Source organism: Leuresthes tenuis, unplaced genomic scaffold (assembly GCF_036924035.1).
Source record: "Leuresthes tenuis unplaced genomic scaffold, fLeuTen1.0.hap1 SCAF_16, whole genome shotgun sequence".
In the NCBI taxonomy this organism is placed as follows: domain Eukaryota; kingdom Metazoa; phylum Chordata; class Actinopteri; order Atheriniformes; family Atherinopsidae; genus Leuresthes; species Leuresthes tenuis.
Genome location: NW_027325370.1, coordinates 4,282,162 through 4,297,213, shown reverse-complemented (window position 1 = coordinate 4,297,213; position 15,052 = coordinate 4,282,162). Strand labels below are relative to the sequence as shown.

The 15,052-nt window shown below is 43.5% G+C and overlaps 1 protein-coding gene across 3 annotated transcripts in view; it reads left to right on the top strand.

Moving 5' to 3' along the window:
* Positions 1-715: 715 nt before the first annotated feature.
* Positions 716-15,052, top strand: part of zbtb46 (zinc finger and BTB domain containing 46) — a 62,137-nt gene continuing 47,800 nt past the window's right edge. The window contains exon 1 of one of the 3 annotated variants that reach the window (XM_072366802.1): positions 716-1,073. The gene's annotated coding sequence lies outside the window, so the exon portion shown is untranslated. The remainder of the gene's footprint in view (positions 1,074-15,052) is intronic. The other 2 variants (XM_072366801.1, XM_072366803.1) reach the window with 2 other exon arrangements.

The following is a 15,052-nucleotide window of genomic DNA, read 5'->3' as shown; positions in this document are numbered from 1 at the left end:
CTGCAATCCTGCACTGATACTTGGAGTTTACCAAAAGGTCTGTCATGTTCTTCGATCTCTGAGCGTTTGATCAGTTACGTCCAGGATGACTCTGACATTGTGGAACGAGCCCTGTAAGGTATAATAACAGGAAGTGCAAAACATGTCACACAGAACTCTCCTACGCCTTTTTTCTCGCAAGTGTTAAACCCACATAGGCTTCAAAACAAACTATAAAGAAAATCCATTGTTTGTGAAAAGAAAAGGTCAGGCTGAAGTGGAGTTACCCCAAACTTTTGGGAAAAAAACCTTTCATGCTGCACATCACATGGCTCTCATAGGTGTTTTCCAGCCTTTGTCAAACTGTAAAAGTGTGTTTTTTTTAATGGGACTGACTGTGTTTTCTTGCTGTTGCCACAAGGGGGGGTAAATTACAGTAAACCCCTGGTCATGACTGAGTCCTATGGCAACAGACGCGCAAACCAGAAATTGCGCGAGCCTTGCAGGACTCATAATCCCACTATTTACAACACAACATAGATTATTATCATTATTATTATCATCATCATCATCGTTATTATCACTATTTTTACTGTTATGATCATAGTTATTATCTAAAATGATTTTGTTTCATAAGAGAACTACTCATCTCACATCAGATAGAAGCTACACGCGGTGTGTGCGTTAACGTTGTCTCATTTCCTGACTCTGCCCAGAAAAAGATTGCGTGCGTGTGTCTGTGTGAGTGCGTGTGTTGGGGGGAGAATGAGATAGAGAGAGACGGGGGGAGAGGAAGAGAGAGATAGACATGCACAGAAGAGGAGGAGGAGGAGAAGGAGGAGGGGGAGGCTCCTGATACCAAGACACGGAAAAACAGGGGAGGGAAAGAGAGAAAGAAAAAGGGGCTGGTGGAGGAGGAAGAGCGGGGAGTTGGAGAAATCGGGGAATAACACTCAACAGAAAGCACACAGAAGAGAGGAGGGACTGAACCTAGCGCTTTGGACATCCCCTCCTTTCTTCTCTCAGGCTGTCACATCAGATTGGACTCCGAAGGACCGACACCGCGTCCACGACCAGACCCCATGGGGTAACAGGTATGTCTGACTTCCTCCTACCACTCTCGGTCCTTCTGACAGCAGTCAGCCTCGCTTCCCTACATGCGAACAGGTTGGAGATTTCATTCAGACGCGGCATGTTTCGCTAGATATCCACGGCTTCATATCATGTCAACAATTAGTTTCTCTGCCTCACGGAGCCATCGCGTCTACAGCTGATAGTTGTTGGGCGCACAGGTTGGACACATCACATTAGAACTCTTCGCGATTGTGGCTACTATATGGAGGCCTGACTGTTTGTCCCACCGCTTTATCATCCCTGTCCGTTGGCATCATGTTAACCAAGAGCATGAGTGTATTTTGACAGCGACGTACCCGACCGATTGAGCAGGCTGCTGTCTCAAAGTACGCCTACCTGTTCCATACGTGACATTCAGCTGCCTATTGCGCCTTGATATTTGGAGAAGCTGTCATCCCTCAAAATGGGCACACACATTGTACGCTTCGCACATTATGTGTCTGAAAACGTGTTTCAATTAGCGAAGTAATTAATTCTTTGCGGATTAAATTGAACATTTTGAAAACACTTCGTGATGTCTAAAGCGCGCATTTTGAGTTTGCACCCCATCTTTAAATGAGTGTCATACACTTTCAACTAATTCATCCTCTATAATTTAGTCATATAACATCCCACACTGTGATCGGCTCTATTACTCATGCGTTCATGTTGGGTTTTCCATCAGCTGAACGAGTTTGATGGAACCAGTGGATCCTTGCAAAGTTTTGAAAAGCATGACAACCCACTGTCAGACTGGCTGAGGGGGGACATTGTCACGCACACATGGTCGTGCCACAGAAAAAATACAGGAGATGCTCGCTACAGACGAGTGGGGGGTGATTCAGAACGAAAGCGCTCAACGGTTGGCAGACAGGGGCTTAAACCCTCTTCCTTCTCCCCTCGATTAACCTCCGAAAGGGGGATTTCGCCAGCTGGAAATTTCTGCTGCGTCAACACCCAACCCCGCAGAGTGTCAGATAAGACAGATAGAGCCGTTGTGCAGCTGATCAACATCTGATCCGTGTTGACAGTTGAAAAGAGTGGCGTCAAGTGTTTTCTGTTTATCGGCCACCGACGCTCCCTCGCCGCTTTTCAGCCTGACTCCTGCGCTGTCTGCCCTTTCATGCCGGTCAGTTCCGTCTTCCTCCATTTTCTACCATGTGAGAGGGGAGCAACCCCACTTCTCTCGTGCTCTTTATGTGCCTGGCTGTGGCGCACCTTCAGAAGCCACAGCCAGGTGAGTGCTCTCCTAAGCTGCATGTAGAAAAGACATGTCCTGTGTCACATTCTGCTGCCTGAGTTCCCCCAAAACTTTTCTTTCATTTTAACTAAACTTAGATTATCACTTGTTTTTTTTTACTGGACAGGTTCTTCAAATCAACACTTTATGAAGAACCCTATCAGATAGCAGCCAATGAAAAGTCAGCTGAGAATACTTATTTAGAACATTTATTACATATTTAGTAGATTCTCCTTCTATTTCAGATCTGCTATGTGTAGATTTTTAGTTATTTGTGAAATAACCTTTGCAGCTCCCCCACACCATTTTTTACTCTTGTTTAAAGCACACATTGCTTATTACACATTGGCATTACAGTCTTAACTAAGACTACAGCTGCAAGATTTAGACCTTTTCCTCAATTTGAAATCTACTAACAGGATCTCTGAGATTAAGAGACCATCAAGCCATTTTTCCAAATTGTCTTAGGCCTCTCTGGATTTGTCTGGTTGTTTTCCTCCTTCCAACTACAGAGTTAAGGGTTGGCACTTGATATGATAAACCCTCCCAAGTCCTTTATACAGTTATTCAATTACCATAGTCTTGTTTTTTGGTGTGTGTCTGTGTGTTGGTGTGCATGAGTGCATGTTGTCATGAGCTGGAGAAAGCTCATTTATCTGCTTTTAATGCTTATAATCCTCGACTACCAAGGCATTAGAACAAATGTACTTGCAGCGCACACCATCACCTCTCAGACTATCTTCCAGAGAGCCTTGTATCTGTGGGTCTGCCCCCTTGCTGCACCACTGAGGTGGGGCTGTGTAGTACTATGATTACAAGAACAGTAGTGTGTGTGAGTGTTTGTGCGCCTGCACCTCCATCTGTGTGTTCCACGGGGAAAATATAATACAGACCAAGACAACAGCTTCAAGGATGAGTGGAGGAGGAGTGTAGGCGAGATCGGCCGAAAGATGGAAAAAATATTAGCTGCGCGTGTGCTTGTGGGATTGCAGAGCAGGATTTGAAGCACTCTCCTCTTGCGTCATCTCTCATGAATGGACTTTTGAAGTTGATTAAATGAGATTATCGAGTTTAATTCACTCTCCTCTCTTTTGCACGGTTGAGGCCAAAGTGTGTGGCCGTTTGTCGAAGGTGGTGGAGACTGTTGCACTGGATGTTATCCACACACTTGGTGTGGACTTAGTTTTGTGAGGTGTGAAGAGAGACTGAGAAAATGCAATGGAGGGGCTTGGTTTTGGTGGGAGGCAGGTTTGAAGCTCCACACTTGCCTCCTTGCTGTGAGTGTGTAAGCCTGCTGTTGTGTGTAGGTGGTACTCTGTGCTCCCATGCAGGTTGTGGGCTGAACTGTGTGGTAGAAGGTTAGTCTTGAGCTTTAGCCTTCAGCCACACAAGCCTTGGGGATGCAGCGCCCTCGCAACAGTACGTGTGTTCATGCAGACGTCATAACAACACTGTGCAGTGTTTCATTTACTGCACGAAAGAGACGAAAGCTTCACGAACACATTTGTTCCCTGTAAGCAAGCTCCATTCATCTGTCTCTGTCTGTTTTCTCATCTTGACCACCCCTCAGTGCTCACTTGTTAATGAGAACACCTGCTTGGCCAACTTTCTGCGGAATGAATCATTTACACTCATATACACAATCTTACATGGCACACCGTATCTCTCCTGAGCTTTCTAACAGCTCTATCTATCTGCTGCATCCCAAAAATGTTCGTTCTATTTTGTTTTGAGACACACGTTAACCCCGGATCTAAAGCAACTCCATCCCCCATCCCTCTAATAACTCCCAAGGCCCTTTAGCTTAACTGTTTCTATGGCTCATTGTGCAGTGCTGAATACAGGTGTTCCTAATCCCCATGGGGTTACACAGATGCTGTGGGGGATGTGTGTGTATGTGTGTAGCAGCTGGCTTCCCTATCCACCTATCTGACATGCTCATCTCACCCCCCCAGCAGAGAGAGCAGGTGAGTTTTTTAAGCCACCCCCTCTCCAGACCACACATAAGGAAATGCTCCCCAGCACCCCATTTGTCTTCTCACTTAGGTATGAATATTTTATAGCTACGTGTGTGTATGTGTGCACTCGTTACAATGCAATATGAGGTCATTGAAAACGATAATTCCACTCACTTCTATAGCTTTTCTCTTTTGCCCCTACTTAATGAGTTGGAGGTGTAACTTTCAGATTTTCAGAGAAGTAATCAAAAGTCCTGAAACCGAAGTGTCGTGTCAGCGTAGCTAAAGATAAATGATGAGAAAGATTTATTTTTTTGTGGCTGTTTCGAGGAAACGTTTGATATTGCAAAACACCTTTTGGATCACACATTCCTGAGAAAACAGATGAGGGATTTCACTCTGTGTGCTTTCACCAGGGTGTGTTTTTCTTATTTAGGAATGCGGGGCAGAGAGGCTCTTTCCAACTGATACCTCATCATCATGCTGTACTTATTAGCAATATGAGTCATTTTCTGGATTTTCACAGCATATTCTGATGGTTTAATTTTATCTTTTGTTTTCACTTGTTCAGACGATGTGAAGACAAAAATGTAACAAGTGAACCGATGACTGTAGTTTTTGTACACTGCAGGTAATTGTGTTACAAACACACACAAATGCACACCTTATGCGGTGGCTTGTTATACATAAGACTTGAGCATGATGCCTGTACGTATAAGTTGCATTTTCCTTTTGCAGCTTGTTTCAATTGGATGACCTGTTGGTAAAGCAAAAGAAAAACTCAATTAAACTTGGATAAAAATTCCTATACAACATGTTGTATCCTGGGTGAAAATGTAAACCTCTTTGCTGCCCAAAAAGACCAAACTTTGCATGAAAATAGCTAATATAAAATAAAAGTAAAAACAACAAGTCTGCTCAGTGGAAAGTTCAGTAGCTCACAAATGCTGCTACTATCTCCTCCACCTCCAAATGCAGATTTAGTCATCACACTTGTAAGTAATAACAGCTTATGGAGCCTCCTGGGAGGTGGAGGAGGGCACCTCCCAGTATTTGAATCAGCTGGCGTTAAGCTAAGAAGCAACAGTAATATCATTTTAAATTTACATTTTCTTCCATGCAGGTTGTGGGCTTCCAAAGATGACGCATTGTTTTGCAAAACAATGATTCATGTAGGAGCACCATCTGAAACTTTAACCACTGATATCATGATTCTTTCATAATGAGCTGACGTGGGACTGATTATTGTTTTTCACACGATTTCCATTATTTTATGACAATATTTAATCTCACCTTTTTGTTTTTCCACATTTGCACATTACTAACAAACTTCAACTTGCCCTTGAACAGTTAAAGCTGCCACTTTATTGGACTCAGTGTTGTAGATGGGCTGGTTGGGTGCAGAATAATTAGCTGGCAGGACAGGTAAACTAGTGGCAACAGAGAGTCTTCACAAGCACACACACACAATAATGTTCCTTCCACAAAATGGTTAGAATCCGATTCTGTCTACTATGCAAACAGGTCGTCAGCCCTTTAGTCAACTTTATATAATCTATTAAGAACTTGAAGGTTTAGACTTGTTGAGGTCTCGGGTTTGCAAACTGCTGAGCGCTTTGTAAATACGTGGTAGTTGGTTGTTATTTTCCCAGTGAAAGAGTTTTTTCATACACAGAGTGTGAACATTTGATGAGAAATTGAGCATCTTTGGGCAAATACATCTTTAGAAACAGTCAACTAGCCTCCGGGTCTGGCTGGCGAGAGATTTCCATATCAAAGCTCAGGTGAGAGAACGAGACTGGGGAGGCAGAGGGAGGGAGGGAAAGACGGAACGTTAAGGAGGGAGAAAAGGGAGGAGGTGGGGGGGTTGATGAAACAGGCATCCACTCCAAAAGAGCTGTAGCCCTTGTTATTCTGTCGCTCCTTTGTGCAGCACAGTTTAGTCTGTGTGGGTCAGTGCAGTCTGTCTCAATCTAAACTCGTGCATTTAAAATAACACACAGAGGGAAGGTTTGGAAAGACTCAGATACAAACCAGCACCTTTCTCCAGTCAAATTCCCCACAAATATCATCTCTACAACCTTGAGTCAGCTGGCGCTGACCGCAGAGGCAGTGTGTGGAACAGGGAATAGCTTTCTCCCACTAACACGCCATAACATCTGACCTGTTAGCTTCTGCCAATATTTGGATCCCTGTTTGATATTATAACTAAAGCATAAAACCGCCATTTTCCCTGGCACTGTTTCTCTTCTTTAGCCATAAGTATCAGAGCTGACCCCATGGAATTGATGGCGACACTCTAATTAATGGAGTTTTCAAAGATGTGCGTGTGTATGTGTGTGTTTCTGATGAACATTATTCTACTTTGTAGAGTTTTGTAATCCAGCCATGGACTCTGGGCTAGAGTGCTAAAGTGCTGCTAACAAGGCCTGTTTAACATTCTCTCCCCTGCTCAACATACAATTATTCCACTTCGCTGCCATTAACATGTACAGTAGGACTGGGCTTTTAATTGGCCTGATATGACTAATGCCAGATCAACTTGGATTTGCTAATTAGTTTTTGCTTTAAAAGTGCCATCAGGACATGAAATATTCATTGATGTGAGGTGGAGCGAGGACTGTGGGTGGTATTAGTGGGATATTAGTGGTATAGGCAGGCTGCTCGACTGTGCTGGGGAGATGAGATTGAACCTACATTGGCCTGTTGTGGTCTGTTATTCATTCTTTGGGTGAGGTGTTAGTTTTTCGTCATAATTTTAGACACCTACACAGACACATACACAAAGAGACACGCATTCACTCTATTCACGCACACACCACCTCCTTTCTCAGCATCACAAGGCCACCTCTTCTTCTCCAGCCCCCCGCTCTTTTCTCTGTCTCTCCTGCTTTCACCTCCTCCTCTGCCCTTTTCATAATTTCATCTGTTTTTTACTTGCCTTTTCATCTCACATCCTTTTCTCCCCTCACCCTTTCCATCACTTCACCTTACACTCCTTCATTCCATTGTCCATGTGCCCTCTGCTCTGTCCCTTGCTTTTCCCCCCTCATCCTTTCCCTCTGCTACTTTTCTCCTCTGTCTCCTCTTCTTCCTTCTCTTTTTCCCTCCCACTCCTTAATCTTCTACCTCTCCTCCTCCACCACCCCCTCCTCTACTGTAAGTGGGCCAGGTGCCTCCTGTGGCCTCCCCTACTCCATTTCTCATTTTTACCCTTCCTCTACTCCTCTTTCTCATTTTTACCCTCTCCCTGTTCCCTTTCTCATTTTTATCCTTCCCCTTGACCCTACAGCTTGTATTTATACATCCTGTTAATACAGCAGCTAACAACAGATGCAGGGTCCATTTTTCTTCCAAAGGCACAAAAAGGTATTGCTCATGCAGCCTAGTCTGTCAAGATAAGCTGTGCAAGTTAGACAAAGTTTTCTGTCAGGTCAGAAAGGGCTGTGAGGTGAGCAAAAATAAATAAAATATTTTCTGTGTAATATTATATGGGCTTTAAGATATATATTTGTCATTGTTACTGGAGGGTTTATGAGCTCCTCTGTGTCAGTGTGGTTCCCTTTATGAACCAGCGAGGTGATCCACACACCAACAGAAGTGAGTAGGTTCACATCCCTTTTTCGGTTTCTCTCCAATGCTGCTCCTGCACCCGCACACATGCATTCACATGGAAGTGTCATTGTTACTACCTTTTTGTTCTCCTCCCGCTCCACAAATGTGCACAGTAAGCTGGCAGTGTGCTTTTCACCTCACCTCGTCCTCTCTTTTTCTTCCTCCCCACTCTTCCTCTTTTCACTCATTGTCACTCTGCCGGCTTTTGTCCCTGGCTGGCTATCTCCCGTGCCCTCCTCTGTTTTACTCTGTTTTTCACCCCTGCTCCTCTAACTCCCTCCTGCACTCCACCCTGTCTTCTGTCTCACCCCTTCTTCTCCCCTGGTTGTAGCGGTGTGTGTACTGGTGTGTGTCACAAAGGGGGGTGGGGAGTTTGATTGGTGGTTTTGGACAGACACCTGATACCGGCACTGCCTCACGATGTGGGAATGTGTGACTTCTGCAAAATTAGGTGTAGTTTGTAGCAATGGTGAGCACCATCGTGAGAGGTCCTTTTGTCTCTCCCTCTCTGATTGTGTTTCTCCTACTACTTTCATAGGTGGATTTGCAGGAAAAAACAGCAGCAATAGTTCGTAAAGCCTGCGAGCCACAGCAGGTGCTGATGCTAGTCAACAGGTGACAGTCATGTGTCAAAGCACGTTCAGGTAAATCCTCTCAGATATGGAGAGGTAGGGGGTGTTGGGGTGACATAAAGAGAAGTCACAACTGAGACTTGAGGATCCAGGAGAGGCATTTGTCTGATCAAACCTCGCTGTTCGTCAGTCACAGTCAACGTGGCAGCCTCGAGCAAACCTGCCGAGATGCCCATGCAAATGTGCTCTAAGCAGGTCAGCACAAGAAACTTTACTTGAAACTTGACGTTAAAGCGGGTTGTTTTTTCTTCTGGTCTTTTGCTTTAGAGGTGTGATCATTAAATCACTGAAATTCCCCCGTGCACAGTCAATCGCAACAAGGTACAGAAACAAAGAAGACAAAGACCTTTAATGATTTTGCATCTGCGCTGATTACTGTTAGAATTCAGTCAGCTGAAGGGCCGCAGCCAGTTTGTTGAAACTGCTGAAAAGATCACTGAAGGGGAGACCCTCAGTATTGACATTAAGTATTGATGAACACCTGTAGTGATACACTGTGCAGTTTATTGAACTCGGTCATGCCTCCATGTCCAGTTCTCCAGAAGTCCACTAAACAACATCTCTTTTCTGATTCTCTTCTCTTGCAGCCTCTGGGCTAATTTTTTTCTTCCATCTTCCTCTCTTTCCCTATTTGCTTCTTATTTCTCTTCCTCTCCTTCTTTTGCCTTGGCATCTCCTGTCTCCCTCTCTTTATTACCCTTCAATGTCTCTTTTCTGACTCCAAAATGCGAGCCTTTCTATATTTAGTAGCTTTTTCTCCTATCCCCTTGATTTCTCTCCCTTTATCTCACCTCCTTTTTTCTTCCGCTGAAGGACAGATTTGTAGAAGCGCTCCAATATTCTTCAGTGTTGAATCGTAGCTGTTTTTTGATCAGCTTGATGAGTGACAACATAGCCTTGGGCTATTATATCCAAGTGTACTTTTCTAAATGCCTTTCTATCTATATGCAAATCTCTGTGCTGCTCAGTTGTTGTGCTGTAGATTGGGGGAAGATTTGTTCAAAGTGAGTCTTATTTATTGAATAAGTTGATAAAGTAAAATAAGGTTTTACGTGTTTTGTCTGCCCTCTCGAGTGTTTGTGAATTAGATTAGCTGGGAGTAAAGTCTCTCTTAATATTTGCTCAGGGGGGGACGCAGGGTGTGCCTGTTGAACTTGTGAGTACACACTTAAGCTGCGGCTTTTTCGCTCCCCTCCGCGCATGAGTTCATTGTAAGCTGCTGCCCAGTGTGGATTTGAGAAAGATGCCTCTGTTTGCTGTCTGACAGAGCAACAGTCACACTGAGTTACCCTTGCACACACAAAGACACACTCTCTGGACACCCGCCTCGGCACCAGATAGCGACTGGCCACCAGCAGTGACTCACCATCACTCAGTCATTCACTTCACATTCAGAAACCACACATTTTAACAAACAACAATTAGCTTTCAGTCCGCAGACAGTTCAGACATTTATTCCCTAGGGACTGGTATTTTTGTACTATATCATTTTTTTTTTAACATCTTCTTCCCTCTGCAACCCTTTGTTTCGTTTCCTCCATACTGTTCACTTGGTCTGTGTGTGTATGTGTGTAAGTTCTTGTCTGAGACCTTTGGAGCTGGTGACTGTTTTAACAGCTCGGGAACAGGCTGCTTGTGTTCTTTGTGGTACAGTCATGTACAGTCGTGTCTTGCTGAGTCGTGACAGGTTGCTTTTTTTGCTGTGACAGGTTTTGTGACGAGACCTATGAGAAGGTCTGGACAACCAAACGTGCACACACACGCACACACGCTTACAGTGGGAGAAAGGACAGTAAAGGCGATAAAGTTCTGTGCCAGTCCACAGCCTTGTATTGTCGTTGTCAGTTAAGCCACGAAACCCTTTTGTGCTTTTCAAAACAGAACAGAGATTTCTCAAATGACACAAAACAAGAAAAATACAGCCTCAGGCATAAGAGCGGAGTTAAAGGAAATTGAAATGCTCGTATTTATCATTCTTTGAGTAATGTGGAAAAAATATATAGTCAAAGGTTTAAATGAAGGTGGAAATCAAGCTCGTCTTTGTGATTTTTCCTCAAAAAGTATGTCAGCTAAAATGGTTACGTGACCAACAGCGTGATACAAGTACAAGCAACCAAGCAGCGGAGCTTCCAAGCTTATGTATACATTGCTCTACAGCTACTTGGGTAGAATTTATCTTACACTTAACAGAGGCTACTTTAGCCCGATACAAACTTTTTGCTCAAGAGGAGCTGTTTGTATGAGAGTCTGATGCAGTGTTTTACTAAAATAGATTTCCCCTCAATGACAAGCACACGGGCTAGCAAATAATAATGTGTCAGATTTTTTCAATTGAGCTTTTATAAGTCATAGCCATTTGATCTGTTTTTCAGAGAGTCGGAATTTCAGACATATGAAGAAGCTCATAAGAAATAGCTATATATTTACACAATTTAGTCATCATCGTCATGAGAGCTGTCAGAGAAAGGATTGCCAAAGCACAATGACAGATAATCTTTCTGTGGAGAAAGCAGGGGGTTGGTTTTACCCACTAAAGACATGTGATGTGTTATAGATCAATAAGTAGACCTAATTAAGAAAGCTACGACACAGTTTGATACAAACAAGTCTTTGTCCTGCATTCTATCTTGACTCTTGTACAATTTGGCTAATGCGATAGTGAAACAACCATCAGGAGCTGCGTTGCTTGCTCTCAGGTTTGGGATGAAAAAATGCATTGATAAAAAAGTATCTGTGACCTACATGTAACCAGAACAAAACTCCTACACAACACACTGAGTTCCCAGAAGTCAGGAACTTACCCACTACAAGACCGTGTCACACCTTAAAACTCCACCTCCCATGAATTCCCTCATGATATCAGGGGTTTGCACATCAGCGGATGGGACTGTTGGAGTGATGAAACCCGGGGTTTTGAACAGGCCACCACACAAGGTGATGTGGTCATTCCTTACATGAAACTCCCCTCTCCATCGCCATCCGTCTCCCCCCACCTGCAGAAGCAAATGCAGACACTTCCTTTTGCTGATTTCACTTCCATGTATGTCAGAGATGGTGTTTGAGAAGCAGCCTTTTTAGACACATTGCACTTATGTAATTATGAGTAATTATGAGAGAACGCCACCCTGCGTTTTTGATTAGCAGGCGTTATTTTGATGTTATCAATGATAAAGCAGTTAAAACCAAATAAAATAGAGTAACTTATGATCCCTTTATACATTAGCATGTCATTCAGCAAAGCTAATGGTCTGTTTTGAAATAAAGTATGAAAGAGATTACACCTACTGCTATCAGGGCTCCACCTCCCTTTCTGCATAGGTGGCTAGTCCTAGCCACTCTCTATGTTAATGACAACATGCATCAAACAAAAGATTCTCTGTTGCCATCCTTTCACCCCCCTCACATCCTCCCTTCCCCTTTTGTCTCCCATTCTTTCCTCTCCTGGTTCCACTCCTTTATTTCCAGCTCTGGCTCATTTCTCCCTGTCCTCTCACCTTCCCTCCCTCCCGTACAGCTCTCTTTCGTTGTTTTACAGTCACCCCCCCACCCTTCCCCTCCTTTCATTTTGGGTTCTCCGACAGTGGTAATGAGATGTTTCATTATTTGCATTTCACAGCTTTTAATAGAGAGAGAATTTAGGCTAAGCCCCGGGTTAGTCAGTCAGGGAGTTACCATGGGAGACATAGCAGGCTTAGGGGCCTAGAGAGAAAGATAGCCCAGAAACTACACATTCACATATGTGCCCACACACATAGACACACACACACACACTGAGATACATGAGTGCAAAGAAGGAAGAAAGAGACAAAGGAGAGATGGTCAGATGCATCTTTGATGTTAAAAAGTAAACTTGGTCACTGGCGTTCAGGCTGAAGGACATCAACAGGAATCACGTCAAGTCACACCTCTTTTACGGTCATTCCTGGATGATCCCAGTCCATCCTTACTATGGCTGGATTTCCATAAGATCACTATAAGCTTAACACCTGTGGCTAAAGGTGACAGGACAGGGTGCTGCCGAACTGACACGTTGGTGTCATAAGCTGTATACGGGTGATTAAAGTGGCAGAGCTTTTGGCAGGTGCTCCGAACGTGTGCAAAAAGTAGCTGTATGGACCTCTTCAGGTGTTAATGAGGAGGATCCAGGTTTTATTTTTGGGTGGTGGATGCAGGTTGGGACCCGAGGAGGACAGAGCAAAGGATGAAGGGAGTAGCGCTAAGTCCCTCTAAGCCTCCTGGATCCTCTTTGGTCCCTCTCCACATGACATGGCTATCCTTCTTTGAGTCAATCTCTTCCTCCACCTTGGCTCCTTGGATGCTTGCCAGACAAACAGAGAGCGGACAGAGAAAAGGGAGAGTGAGGTGGAGGTGCAAAATGTGGCGTGATTAGAGCTGGTGGGGAAAGGTGGACAGATGGAGGGTGTGTGATAAAAGAAACAAGGGAAACACAAATACATACAGGGAGATGTAAAGAAGTCGGAGACAGACATGAACAATAGTTTAATCTCAACAGAAAATGAAACAACAAAGAATTTAAGAACAACCCATTTACACTGAATTGCTTTGTTGTGTTATTTTGCTTTAATTGCAGCCTGCCTGCCTTCCTGTGTCTGTCATGTGCATGCGGTTGAGTATGTGTGTGTTATTTTTGTATGTGCCTGCTTTGTTGATGGACTGCCACCCTGGCTTGTCCCGGAAGGCTGCCAGCTCCGTCGGATTGGGGATTAACCCCGGGATAATGGCCTTGATGCCCAGTTGAGTGGAAGCAAAGCTGTTTAAAAAATATTGGCTGCCTGAGTCACTCTCCCCTCTCTTCCTGTCTCCCCCTCTTTCTGTCTTCCGTCTCTATCATTCTAGCTCTGCTGCATTTGATTCTCCGCTCTTCTCTCTCTGTTTTTTTCGCTTTCTTTCTCGTGTATGACTCTTCACCTTGCTCTGTCTCTGCATATCCTTTTTCCCCGTTCATAAAAGCCTTTCATGGGCTTCATATGTGCAAGTGTTCAGTGCACATCAGCAACATTTATCACTCATTCAGGTTTAGATTGAAAATAATAGAGGTAAACCTTGAAATCTAATAGAACTATTTTGTTGTTGTTGAAGTAGAGGGAGTAGTCAGTTTTACTTAGGAAAGTAATGGCTGTCCTCTATCGCGCTGCCAGGTTTTTAAAGACCACAATTTCAGCATATTTTCCTCTCACTTTGCTCAAAGAAGTTGTACTTGCAGATAAAGACAGCCCTTTGTCTGCTTATAGATATTAGCATAAAATGTCAGGGATTCTTTTAATTGTAAACAATACTTTTAATATGAAATATGTTTATTTCTACTGCATCCTACCTTGATGTCCCCTCATTTAGCTCTTTAAACTGTCCAGTTTGTCCTAGACTTCAGCGCTAACACGTTGATTTTTATGTTGAAATTAGCTGAACTGATTAAGCGAGGGAACATAAGGATTATAGATTTAACACAGCTTTATCCCATTGTTTAGACAACTGAAGCTCTTAAGGTAAGCACAGTCAGATGGCAAGCCTATATGTCATCTGTTATGAATGGAGAATATGTGACAATACATACATGCACTCTTTCCATTCAACGATATATCACAGAAAAGAGCGTAATAGATCGGCCAGTTCACTACAGGAGAACACGTGGGTGTCAGTGGTTTGGTATGAAATTTACACACCATCCTATATGAGACTGTTTCCTGAAACAGTAACAATGATCCTTATTAGGATGGCAAAAACCTGGTGCCTTTCTTTTACACAGGCGGTTGAGTTTGACCAATATTCTTTTTATTTTGAGTCTGTCTCAGCTAGTCTTGCAACTTTCATTTAACGGCATGTGACAGATTTAGGATGCAAGTTACTTGGTTAGGTTTATGACGAGGTTGAATGATTTTTGGGAGTACAACTCAAAGTTGTATTAAACCTGTTTAGTTGTATTAAACAGTCTATTGGTATTATCCCCTCCCCTCAGTGCAGATTTAGCAACAGGGTGTTTCCATGCATAGGCGAGACAATACATGACACTGACACAATATCCTGTCGTGAATCGCTGTGCCTGTTATAGGCTTTTGATTGATATACTTTTATATTAAGGAAAAACATGCTCAAAACTCAAGATATGCTAAAATCATTGTATATAAGCAGCTCGCTACTTCTGGAACTTTTTATGTGTTTATGTTGTTGACATGGCGCGCTAAATGGTTATGGTTAGGGTAAAAGTTAGTGGCATGTCAGCGCGACACCTTTTCACAGCACATAGTGTGCAACAACACTCAAAAATAGAAGAAATACCCAATGCATAGAGATGACACGTTACATGTCTTGGCCCTTCACAACGAGTCGCGTCTCTCTTTAAATGTGCCTCTTCATAAAGCTGCTCTTTGTTAACAGGATCTGTCTTCAGCTTGGCGCCACAATGATGTTTTACCATCAGTTTGTCAGAGTTGTTGTATTAGCAGCACTGTCGACTGTGATGTGATCAAACCAGAACTTAAAAACTACACTTCTGAGTT